Source organism: Delphinapterus leucas, chromosome 10 (assembly GCF_059928025.1).
Source record: "Delphinapterus leucas isolate spDelLeu-1000000601 "Yukka" chromosome 10, BTC_Dleu_Yukka2, whole genome shotgun sequence".
Taxonomy (NCBI): domain Eukaryota; kingdom Metazoa; phylum Chordata; class Mammalia; order Artiodactyla; family Monodontidae; genus Delphinapterus; species Delphinapterus leucas.
Window position 1 is genome coordinate 7,081,288 of NC_143138.1, and position 12,238 is coordinate 7,093,525.

Below are 12,238 nucleotides of genomic sequence, written 5' to 3' on the forward strand. Positions count from 1 at the left end.
TATGATCCAATTCAGTAAGTTTAGCCTATACCTTGAATTTACCCATTTCAATATTCATACAGCCCATGCTACGCCAGCTTATTTGTTTGGTGACTAAGAAATGAGAAAACCACCATTAGGATTTTCTAAATGGCAGTTGAGGATAGTTTCATAAGTGCACAGCAGTGTATCATTAAATGATTTGACTGGTAGGAACTCTTTGGGCAAGTTCACTGTGACATCTTGTTTAAAAGAAAATGAGGTAAAAAATATGTCAAGACAAAGAAGCACTTATTTGGAAAGAAAGAGCATTAATAAAAAATGTATTATTATAATACTATAATCATGTGCTGAGTATTGGACAAATCTATATAAATTATAAATGGCATCAGTTTTCTTTTTTACCAAAGTTTTCTAAAATGTCCAAATCTGCTATGGCTTTGTCATTGTTTCAAGCATTGGGAGAAATTGTTTTATAAAAGTATCTGTACATACATATTTACCAAAATATTTTGGATAAAATTGTTATTCATTCTTCCAACATTCACCAAATAGCTTCACAGATGAATTTTATCAAACATTTAGAGAAGACGTAACACCCATCCTTCTCAAACTCTTCCAAAACATTGCAGAGGAAGGAACACTCCTAATTCATTCTATGAGGCCACCATCACCCTGATACCAAAACCAGACAAAGATACTACGAAAAAAGAAAATTACAGACCAATATCACTGATGAATATAGATGCAAAAATCCTCAACAAGCAGAATCCAACAACACATTAAAAGGATCATACACCATGATCAAGTGGGATTTATCCCAGGGATGCAAGGATTCTTCAATATACTCAAATCAATCAACGTGATACACCATATTAACAAATTGAAGAATAAAAACCATATGATCATCTCAATAGATGCAGAAAAAGCTTTTGGCAAAATTCAACACTGATTTATGATAAAAACTCTCCAGAAAGTAGGCATAGAGGGAACCTACCTCAACATAATAAAGGCCATATATGACAAACTCACAGCAGACATCATTCTCAATGGTGAAAAACTGAAAGCATTTCCTCTAAGATCAGGAACAAGACAAGGATGTTCACTCTTGCCACTATTATTCAACATAGTTTCGGAAGTCCTAGCCATGGCAATCAGAGAAGAAAAAGAAATAAAAGGAATGCAAATTGGAAAAGAAGAAGTAAAACTGTCACTGTTTGCAGATGACATGATACTATATATAGAGAATCCTAAAGATGCCACCAGAAAACTACTAGAGCTAATCAATGAATCTGGTCAAGTTTCAGGATACAAAATTAATGCACAGAAATCTCTTGCATTCCTAAACACTAACAACGAAAGATCACGAAGAGAAATTAAGGAAACAATCCCATTCACCATTGCAAGAAAAAGAATAAAATACCTAGGAGTAAACCTACCTAAGCGGGTAAAAGACCTGTACTCAAAAAACTGTAAGACATTTATGAAAGAAATCAAAGATGACACAAACAGATGGAGAGATATACCATATTCTTGGATTGAAAGAATCAATATTGTGAAAATGGCTATACTACCCAAAGCAATCTACAGATCCAATGCAATCCCTATCAAATTACCAGTGGCATTTTTTACAGAACTAGGACAAAAATCTTAAAATTTGTATGGAGACACAAAAGACCCTGAATAGCCAAAGCAGTCTTGAGGGAAAAAAACAGAGCTGGAGGAATTAGACTCCCTGACTTCAGACTATACTACAAAGCTACAGTAATCAAGACAATATGGTCCTGGCACCAAAACAGAAATACAGATCAATGGAACAGGATAGAAAGCCCAGAGATAAACCCACGCACCTATGGTCAACTAATCTACAACAAAGGAGGCAAGGATATACAATAGAGAAAAGACAGTCTCTTCAGTATGTGGTGCTGGGAAAACTGGACAGCTACATGTCAAAGAATGAAATTAGAACACTCCCTAACACCATACACAAAAATAAACTCAAAATGGATTAGAGACCTAAATGTAAGACCAGACACTATAAAACTCTTAGAGGAAATCATAGGAAGAACACTCTTTGACATAAATCACAGCATGATCTTTTTCAATCCACCTCCTAGAGTAATGGAAATAAAAATAAACAAATGGGACCTAATGAAACTTAAAAGCTTTTGCATAGCAAAGGAAACTACAAACAAGACAAAAAGACAACCCTCAGAATGGGAGAAAATATTTGCAAGTGAATCAACAGACAAAGGATTAATCTCCAAAATATATAAACAACTCATGCAGCTCAATATTAAAAAAACAAACAACCCAATCAAAAAATGGGCTGAATATGTAAATAGACATTTCTCCAAAGAAGACATACAGATGACCAAGAGGCACGTGAAAGTCTGCTCAACATCACTAATTATTAGAGAAATGCAAATCAAAACGACATGAGGTATCACCTCACACCAGTTAGAATGGGCATCATCAGAAAATCTACAAACAATAAATGCTGGAGAGGGTGTGGAGAAAAGGGAACCCTCTTGCACTGTTGGTGGGAATGTAAATTGATACAGCCACTATGGAGAACAGTATGGAGGTTCCTTAAAAAACTAAAAATAGAATTACCATATGACCCAGCAATCCCACTACTGGGCATATACCCGGAGAAAACCATAATTCAAAAAGATACATGCACCCCAATGTTCATTGCAGCACTATTTACAATAGACAGGTCATGGAAGCAACCTAAATGCCCATTGACAGATGAATGGATAGAGAAGATGTGGTACATATATACAATGGAATATTACTCAGCTATATAAAGAACTAAATTGGGTCATTTGTAGAGATGTGGATGGATCTAGAGACTGTCATACAGAGTGAAGTAAGTCAGAAAGAGAAAAACAAATATCGTATATTAACGCATATATGTGGAACCTAGAAAAATGGTACAGATGAATGGGTTTGCAGGGCAGAAATAGAGACACAGATGTAGAGAACAAACGTATGGACACCAAGGGGGGAAAGTGGTGGGTGGTGGTGGTGGGATGAATTGGGAGACTGGGATTGACATATATACACTAATAAAATAGATAATTAATAAGAACCTGCTGTATAAAACAATAAATAAAATAAAATTCAAAAAAAGGGCTTCCCTGGTGGCGCAGTGGTTGAGAGTCCGCCTGCCGATGCAGGGGACACAGGTTCGTGCCCCGGTCCGGGAAGATCCCACATGCCACGTAGCGGCTGGGCCTGTAAGCCATGGCCGCCGAGCCTGCGCGTCTGGAGCCTGTGCTCCGCAACGCGAGAGGCCACAACAGTGAGAGGCCCGCGTACCGCAAAAAAAAAAAAAAAAAAAAAAAAAAGAGAGAGCTTTATCAAAAGGAAAAACTTCACAAGTTTATCTTGATGTTAGCATTTTTCAACTAGATCTTTTTCCCCCTAAAATTCTGTCTCCTTGGCCAATTAGGGTATTATACTTTTAATATAACACATTGCACTTTTAACGGGTTTAATTCAATTTACAACAAATGCCTCTAATTAAGTTAAAAGATCTTTGAAAATTGCTAAATCTTAGGGGTAATATTACCACTACTGACATTGAAATAATTGATCATTCCCACTGAGGCACAAACGTACGAATGTTCTAATGAGAAAACAGGGATTGAAGTATGTTGAAGGACTCCAAAGAGACTTCCAAACTCTTAAGGCTGTTATTTCCAATGACAGTCTCTGAATGGGAGTGGGAGGCATTGGGGGAAGGGGGGGCGGGGGCAGGGACAGACAAAACTTATCCTAGAGTAGAAAAAGAAAATGAAATCAAACTGCAAAAATAAAGTTACATCTTGAAGCAAAGGTGACCAAAGTCTGTTTGCCTTTTTTGAAAATAATGTCTTTTATTTAACGTGTGTGTTTCTGTTTTAGGACATCATTTTTTGCCATTTACAAATAGTATTTTCTTTAAAAAAGAAAAACTTTTATTGAAGTATAGTTGATTTACAATGTTGTCTTAATTTCTGCTGTACAGCAAAGTGATTCAGTTTTACATATATATATATATATATATATATATATATATATATTCTTTTTCGCATTCTTTTCCGTTATGGTTTATCACAGGATATTGACTATAGTTCCCTGTGCTATACAATAGGGCCTTGTTCTTTATCCATCCTATATATACTAGTTTGCATCTACTAATCCCAAACTCCCAATCCTTCCCTCCCCCACCCCGAACAGCATTTTCTTTAATACTCTGCGATAATAAATACTCGATGTGATATTAGAATGCATCTATTTGTCCAAGGAGAAATTTTCCTAGATTAAAGAATAAGTAAATATAGGGCTGGTGCTTTATGATAATTAAGATGGACGACAGCTAAGGACTACCAGTGTTCCTGACTGAATGACACCAGAGCAGAAAGCAGAAACCTAGTTTGGTCACAGTTATTATTGAAGTGTTCCCTCTGGCTTAACAAAGTCACTTACCTTTTCACCTAATCCGTTAGTAAGAAGAAGAGCATCTACCTTGCCGGTATTTGCCTGGCCTATTTGGTTAAAATGTTTACAAAGTACTTTATCAGTGAAAATAGCTAAATACTTTATGCAAAATGGAAGTTTTATTAATAATTGGAACAATAATGCAAAAGCAGTTAGCTTTGAAAACAACTGCACTGGGGAGCTGCATGATAACACATAAGAGCAGTGTAAGAAAAAATAAATACTTCACGGTTTAGCCATGAGAATATTATCAGGAGCCTTCAGGACCTGTCAGGCTCCCTACACCTAGGGGATAAGGAGAGGCAGAGTGGCATACAGGTTGAGAGAAGAGAGCCCATCTTGAATCCTCAGTCTTCTATTTACTACTTTTGTGATATTTTGTAAAGTATCTAATCTCTGGGCCTCAGATGTTTCCTCTAAAAACAGGAGATCATAATGTCTGCCTCTTCAAGTTATGAAGATTAAACAAGAGAACATATCAGGATCCTAGGAAGGTTCTTGCCACTTTTAAAGGAAAACTGCTTTATGATACAAAACTGGGAAGTTGCTAAAGACAAAGAAAGTCATTTTGAATCACAAAATTGGCTTTTAATTTTGATTCCATTATTGCAGGCAATGGAAAAACATATCCTAATGGAAGGAATCACACTGTGATCCTTCCAGTGGCATCTACAGGTGGCTCAGACATTTAAATCAAAAAGTGAAAGATACAGCTTTGGATTCTCTTATTTGCTTCTTTCCTAAAACCATAGTTTGGCTAGTGAGTACTAGATGAATAGGTTTTTTGCAGTAAAAAGTCTAGAAATGTAAATGCAATGCAAATTATTGACAACACCAGATATGTTGAAAATAGGAGAGGGAGAGAGAAAATATACTCGTAGCATACAGAAGAGTTTAAGCAAGAGGATGATGAACTATTATGTGTAAGAGCACTATATAACACTCTCAGATTTTTTTGTGAGCTTGAGTTTAATTTTGTCATTTTTAGCAAAACGTGGGCACATGGCAAATACATTGTGAGTTACAACATCATCTCACCACAACATAACAGTCTAATTCAGAGATAAATCAAGCTAAAATGAAGACAAATTAGGCAAAAATAATGATCAAGTGTTGACGAGAAGTCTAAGTGCATCATCCTTGTCATTTTGTCTCATGTCTGAAGCAATGGGTAGGTCTTACAGTATATTGTTCAAGAAGATTCTGTTTGGCTTCCCTGGTGGTGCAGTGGTTAAGAAGCCGCCTGCCAATGGTTCGAGCCCTGGTCCAGGAAGATCCCACATGCCGTGGAGCAACTAAGCCCGTGTGCCACAACTACTGAACCTGCGCTCTAGAGCCCACGAACCACAACTACTGAAGCCCACACGCCTAGAGCCTGTGCTCCGCAACAAGAGAAGCTGCCGCAATAAGAAGCCCATGCATCACAAGGAAGAGTAGCCCCTGCTCACCACAACTAGAGAAAGCCTGCACGCAGCAACGAAGACCCAATGCAGCCAAAAATAAAATAAATAAATTTAAAAGGAAAAAAAACCATGAAGATTCTGTTCAATTGAATTGATAGCATATAGATTGAGCTTGATTTAGCAGTATATACATAACATAGACATTTGATACAGATAGAAAAGAAAATGCATAGCGTAGTTTCAAAAGTATACATTTTTAAAATGAGATGGAACTGGGTTTGAGTATCAACTCTATCACAGCATAACTGGGTGAATCTGAGAAAAGTACTTAATCTCTTTAAAATAAGATACTACCTATAAGATACCTACTTGTTATACCTATTTCAAAGGTTCAAAGGTTCATAGAGCAATCAAAAGGGAGAATGTAATATTTGTCTCATAATAAGTGTCAAATTAACATTAGCCAAAAATTTATGCATTTTCTCATCAATAATAATAATAGTATTTTCTAAATAAATAATAATGAAAATAATCTAAATTTCACTCTCTTCTCCTTCATTGTGTTCAGAGAAGTGTCCTAGCTGCTCAAGCAAAATTTAAATTCTTCCAGTTACGTGGAGAGAAGTTTTAGTACTCATTAATCCATATATATTTTATTAAACTTCTAAGTAATGACTTAAAATAGATGGACATATATTCTCATAATTTAGCATAACAAAATACATAATATAACATATTAACACTTTTTCTTTCCAATTTAATTCTGAGTTGTTTTATTTAGCCACCTATTATAAAAAGTAATTTGTGTTGAGAGCTCTGAGGAAATTTAGAAATTAAAGAGCTAATTAAATTCTTCAAGAGCAATTTTTGAGTCTCTGTATCAATATATAAGTGTGTGTGCACATATTCAAACATCTACAAGTGGCCAAATACTGTTGGACATTTCTGGAAATTGATCTTCCATGATGCCTACTTCGTCTAACTGTTTCCCCAGGGCAAATAAATCTAAACTTTAAGCCATATTTCCAAAGGAATCATAGATCACGCACCTGGTAGACTGAACCAGAATGTCAGAAATTACGACCAAGTTAGGAAAGAAAGGAATGAGAACCTGACCTATTTGCTGTGAACTTACTATTTATGGAGAATCTTAAGGGCGTTTTTACTATCTTAAGTTAAAATAATAATAAATATCCTATAAATCATTTAAATAAGGGCTCCATTTCTGTAGATAGTTTAGCATCTTCAAAGTTATATTTCAATGGTATTTTGATAAATGCTTTGCCTGCATATTTTTTTAAAAAAGAGTTTTTTCAAACATATTACAGGAGCATTATAAAAAAGGCACATCTGGTGTAAAAATTCCAGGATAGCAACCTGAAATAAAAATATGATCACAATTTGCAAAATGTGTTGCTGATTTAATGCTGCATATATATACACTCATCTTTCAAGGAATGTACTTTTTGTCAGTTGGAGCTCTGACCTATAAAAATGATAGTTTCTGAATCTTTGCACTTATTGAAGTACAGTTTTTCCAAGGGGACACCTGAGAACATAATGCTGATTAGAATAAGCAAGGTAAACATAAATCACAGAAATGTTTATTTCTCTCCAACTAAGCACTCTGAGGCAAGGCTGCAGGCAGAGGATCCACCAAGAAGAGATCATGAGATCTACAGACACCTGTACTGAAGTAAAGGAAGTAGGATTGAGAAGAAGGAAATCCTGATCCTTCAGGAGGTTGTAACTGAGTCCTTGGCTGGTGATCTGGAGTTGCAGTGGCCCTTGAGAGTTGTCCCAAAATAAGGCAAGGGGACAAGGGCTTTGCGCTTCCACCTCAATTCATTGACTGCCAGTTGCCCTATGGGAGGGACATCTGAATGAGGATATTTCCTGTGGCCAAGGATAGTTATGAAAAGGAGAAATCAGGATAATCAGATAGAGCGTGACAGCTGGGAGAACATGAAGGCCACTCTGTGGAGCTGGCATGCGATGAGACCAGAGTGAGATGAAAGCAGCTATGGTTCTATGTCGGATGGAGTGAGGGAGTCCCTAGGTCCAGTCATCCCCAAGGCCAGTCATCCCCAAGGCTTCTCATTGCGGTGGCTTCTCTTGTTGTGGAACACGGGCTCCACCAGTATCATGAATAGCAAGTATCATTTAGAGAGGTTGCCATGAGATTTCCTAACAAAACGTTTCCCAGTCAAACTTGTGTGTGTGTGTGTGTGTGTGTGTTCGGAAGCAATTCACAGCACTGGGATGGCATCTCCCTGGAGGCCAACTGAAGACATGCACACATACACGGTAAGTTTAGAAAAGTGGTAAAAATATGTTATTATGTAAAATGTTATGTTTCCTGTACTATTCCTCACAACATTAATTATTAGGCCTAACTTGGTAAACACAAAACAAAACACTCAATTAGGTAATTTAAGGGTACAGTTTATTAGGGACTTCCCTGGTGGCACAGTAGTTAAGAATCTGCCTGCCAATGCAGGGGACACAGGTTTGAGCCCTGATCCGGGAAAATCCCACATGCCGCAGAGCAACTAAGCCTGTGAGCCACAACTACTGAGCCTGTGCTCTAGAGCCCGTGAGCCGCAACTACTGAGCCCATGAGCCACAACTACTAGAGCCCGAGTGTCTAGAGCCTGTGCTCCGCAACAAGAGAAGCCACTGCAATGAGGAGCCCATGCACTGCAAGGAAGAGTAGCCCCCACTCACCTCAATTAAAGAAAGCCTGTGTGCAGCAACGAAGACCCAACACAGCCAAAATAAATAAAATTTTTAAAAATTAAAAAAAAAAAGAGAATCACCTCTTAAAAAAATAAAGAATACAGTGTATTAAATGAAAAGAAGGATATGGTATGATGTGATAAAAGTGAATGAAACACTTAACTGCCCTCTAAATTAGCTCTGAATGGAAACATCCAATACTAAATTAGGAAATTATAGATTCCTCAATTTAAGGGATTTTCACAAGGTGGAGACAGTGCAAAATTCCTGTGTAAGGCAAATCATAGCAGAACTCCTTGTGGGGTAAAAGCCATGCTAGGAATGTGCACCCAAGTCTCATGAAGCCAAAACCACAGTACCTTTTATCCTCCTACAATGGTGAAGAGCCACGTGGAAGGATAGTACCTGAGATATTTGATCTCATCTTCTAGAATCTTTGAGTACATTTGGAAATTAATCCCCATTTATATAGCAATTGATCAGGTTTTTTAGAAACAACTTATAATCGAAAATCCTGAAGTCATGAGCAAAGCTTGTGAAAAATGAAAATCCTCTTGTTTTCCTTTAAGATTGTTGCTATAATGTTTTCATTTATTTTCCGTAAGTGGCAGAGAAAGAATAAGGGCAGATTGCCAAGTTTGAGACTAGGAACGTCCTTGAAGACAGCCTAAACCAAAATAAACACAAAAACAAACATGTCTACAATGTAAAGATGGTAACACTGCATTATAATTAGTTGTCTCAGGAAGTAAAGATATTTTGTTAACTGAATGGGTGACAATTACTTGGATTATTGTCATACTTAAAATGTCAGTGTTAAATGATTGCTTTAAGCACATAATAATAAATTCTGCATTCTTAAGTGGCAAATACAACAAAGCTAAATACAGAGAATGTTGTTAGTGGAAGCAAAATTAAACATTAACAAATACCTGCAATACACATTTTTAATACACAGGAAACAAAGGGTGGATAAACAAACATGGTTCTGATATTTACCATTTTACTTAGAATTAGGAGCAGGTCAAAAACTCATGGACACAACCTGTCTGGGGGCACACCCACCATTTCCCAAGCAAATGCATAAGGACTACGCAGTATCTTAAAGATTTCTTCCTGGAAATCTGGGTTAATTATAGCATTTATGAAAATAGCATTGGTTAATTTCACACCTGCCATTAAATCCTACATGATTCCCTGGGATATGTTGTGATTACATTATAGTCCTGCAAACCATACTTTCCCCATGCCAGTGTTAATTGTACAGGATTAACAAGTGCCCTTTGCTTATACTGCCACTGTTGGTAACGTCTCCTCTTATATCCAATATAGCTTCTATTTCCTTTTGAATCCCCAGGTTCCCTGAGCAAGCATAAAGCCCTCTGTAATTCAACTGTGGCAGTTTTTCCTTCCTGCAATCCATGCCACCTGGAAAGCGATACCACAGAGCAGGAAGTTATATTTAACCTCAAAACTGTGGGAAAAGACAGTTCTTGCCTTTGCCAACTACAGGCTACTTGGTTAGGTTGGAAATGCTTTTATTCACCACCTCTTGTGCAACCAACACTATTTTAGGAGAGCAACCAAGCAGAAATATCCTGGTCTCTGTCCCTCTTCTTTTCTTCCCTGGGAAGGGAAGACATGCCACATACCGATTGTTGATTGTCTAATTGGAAAGTTCTGTTAAGTTTGGGGTGGATAAGAGGTCACTGTAGCTGGGAATGTTCAGGGACCATCTGCTGAGAACATGGTCCTTGAGGGCACTTTGAAGGGCTAGCAGGATTTGGGTTGGCCAAGGGGTAAGGGTTTGAGAATTATAACGAAATAAAAGCAGAATCCCAGAAGTAGTCATGGCAGGGTGACAAGACAAACCTAGGTGCCTCCCATCTTTCTCCACAGAGAAGGGAAATAGTTTCCCCCTAAAAAGGCCTTGAGTATTAACTAAATTTTGAAAAAGACCCAATTACTCTTTATTGTTCATTTCCTGAATTATGTACTTCTTATAAAAAATAAACCGGAAAAAGCTAATCTATTCCTTCTGCTTTAAAAAATTATGTTTATTATGTCAAATTATTATGGTTTTCCTCTCCGAATGTATACACCCGGGAGAGCTAACTGTTAAGAACTTCCGAACTTCCAACCTTGAAGGAAAATCTATCCTCCTTTAAAGATAAGGCTTTCTTTGAAAAGTTTGATTTAATCAACACACAAACCAGTCAGGGAGTCAATTATACGGAATGCTGAACCCAGAGGGCAGTATCTACATTGAGTCACTGTTCCTGCAGCACAGAAATGAGCACTAGGTACAGAATCGCTTTACACCCCAGGGCTTATCAGTGGGCTTACTGGAAATAGTGACTTGCAGGTTGTGGTTAAGTCTAAACATGTGACGCAGCAGCAGTGGCATGAATGTCATTTCATGTGGCCACAATTTATCTGTGCTGGATTTCGAAACAGTAGGAAAATGCAAATGATGAATGGGGTTGCCCTTTCAGAAGTCTTTCAACTTTTTCTCTTTCCTTAGCGTCAGTCAGGACTAGGTTTCAAAGCAACTAACCAGTGACCAGCCGGGCAGTAGTTCCATCAGAATAATTAAGCTTCTGAACAGCTACTTCATCCACATTACGGACAGGAATCAGGTACACACCTGAAAGAGCTTGTGGTGAGGAAAAATCTCGGAGACGAACAACTCTGCTGACTCAAAACCACCTTGACATAACAGGAAAATAATTCAATCACTATTCAGTCATCCATTGAATAAATACTAGTGGAGCATCCTCTCCGTACAAAGGATACAAAGACGTGAGCCTGCTTCCAAGGTGACATTCTGAAAGGAGAGAACAAGGCCCTTAAAATCTCTGTGAGCTGCCCTTGGGAAATGCGAGGAGATGGCTGAACACCCCACTGTGTGCCTCTGACTTCCCCTTTTGCACTATTTTTCATATCATTTCTAATATGGGAAGGATTTCATGAGATAATTACCCAATTAATGAGGAAAGGGGGAAAACATTAAGTGTGGTTACAACAATATTAATAGTCTGATGCAAGTATAAAACATTCCTGAGACCTTCTCTTCTAGAGCCCTGTACAAATAAGTATGCTATTTTAATTATTAAATAGAGAAAATAGGGAAAATTTAACACAAACCAAGAAGGTTTTATTATAACTGCCATGAATATTAGTATTGAAAGAAAGAATTACTTATGCTTTTATTTAGACTTTAGGATCTAATTCCTTGTAAATGCTATTGTGTAATGAGAAAGTAAGACCAATGGAACTGTTTGGGGAAACAGGATATCCTGGAATAATTCTTCCATTATGTTCAATACTCAATGTTAAAAAATATATATATCACAGCACCATTTATCTGTTTGACACTGTCCTGAACATTAAGGAAAGAGCCATGAAAATTATACTTTTAAAACAATGGTGTTTCAAATAATGTATTTTTAGAATGTTTTGAAGATCTTTAAGTATCTTAAGTAATATAATGCTTTTTTTCCCTAGAAACTGCATAACTTTGAACAAGGCATTAGCATTTACTGGAAGACTGTAAGAGTATCAAAAATAAATATCAAAGCAATGCTGTTCCCATGGGAAGTTGAGGCCTGAGGTCTACCTGAATT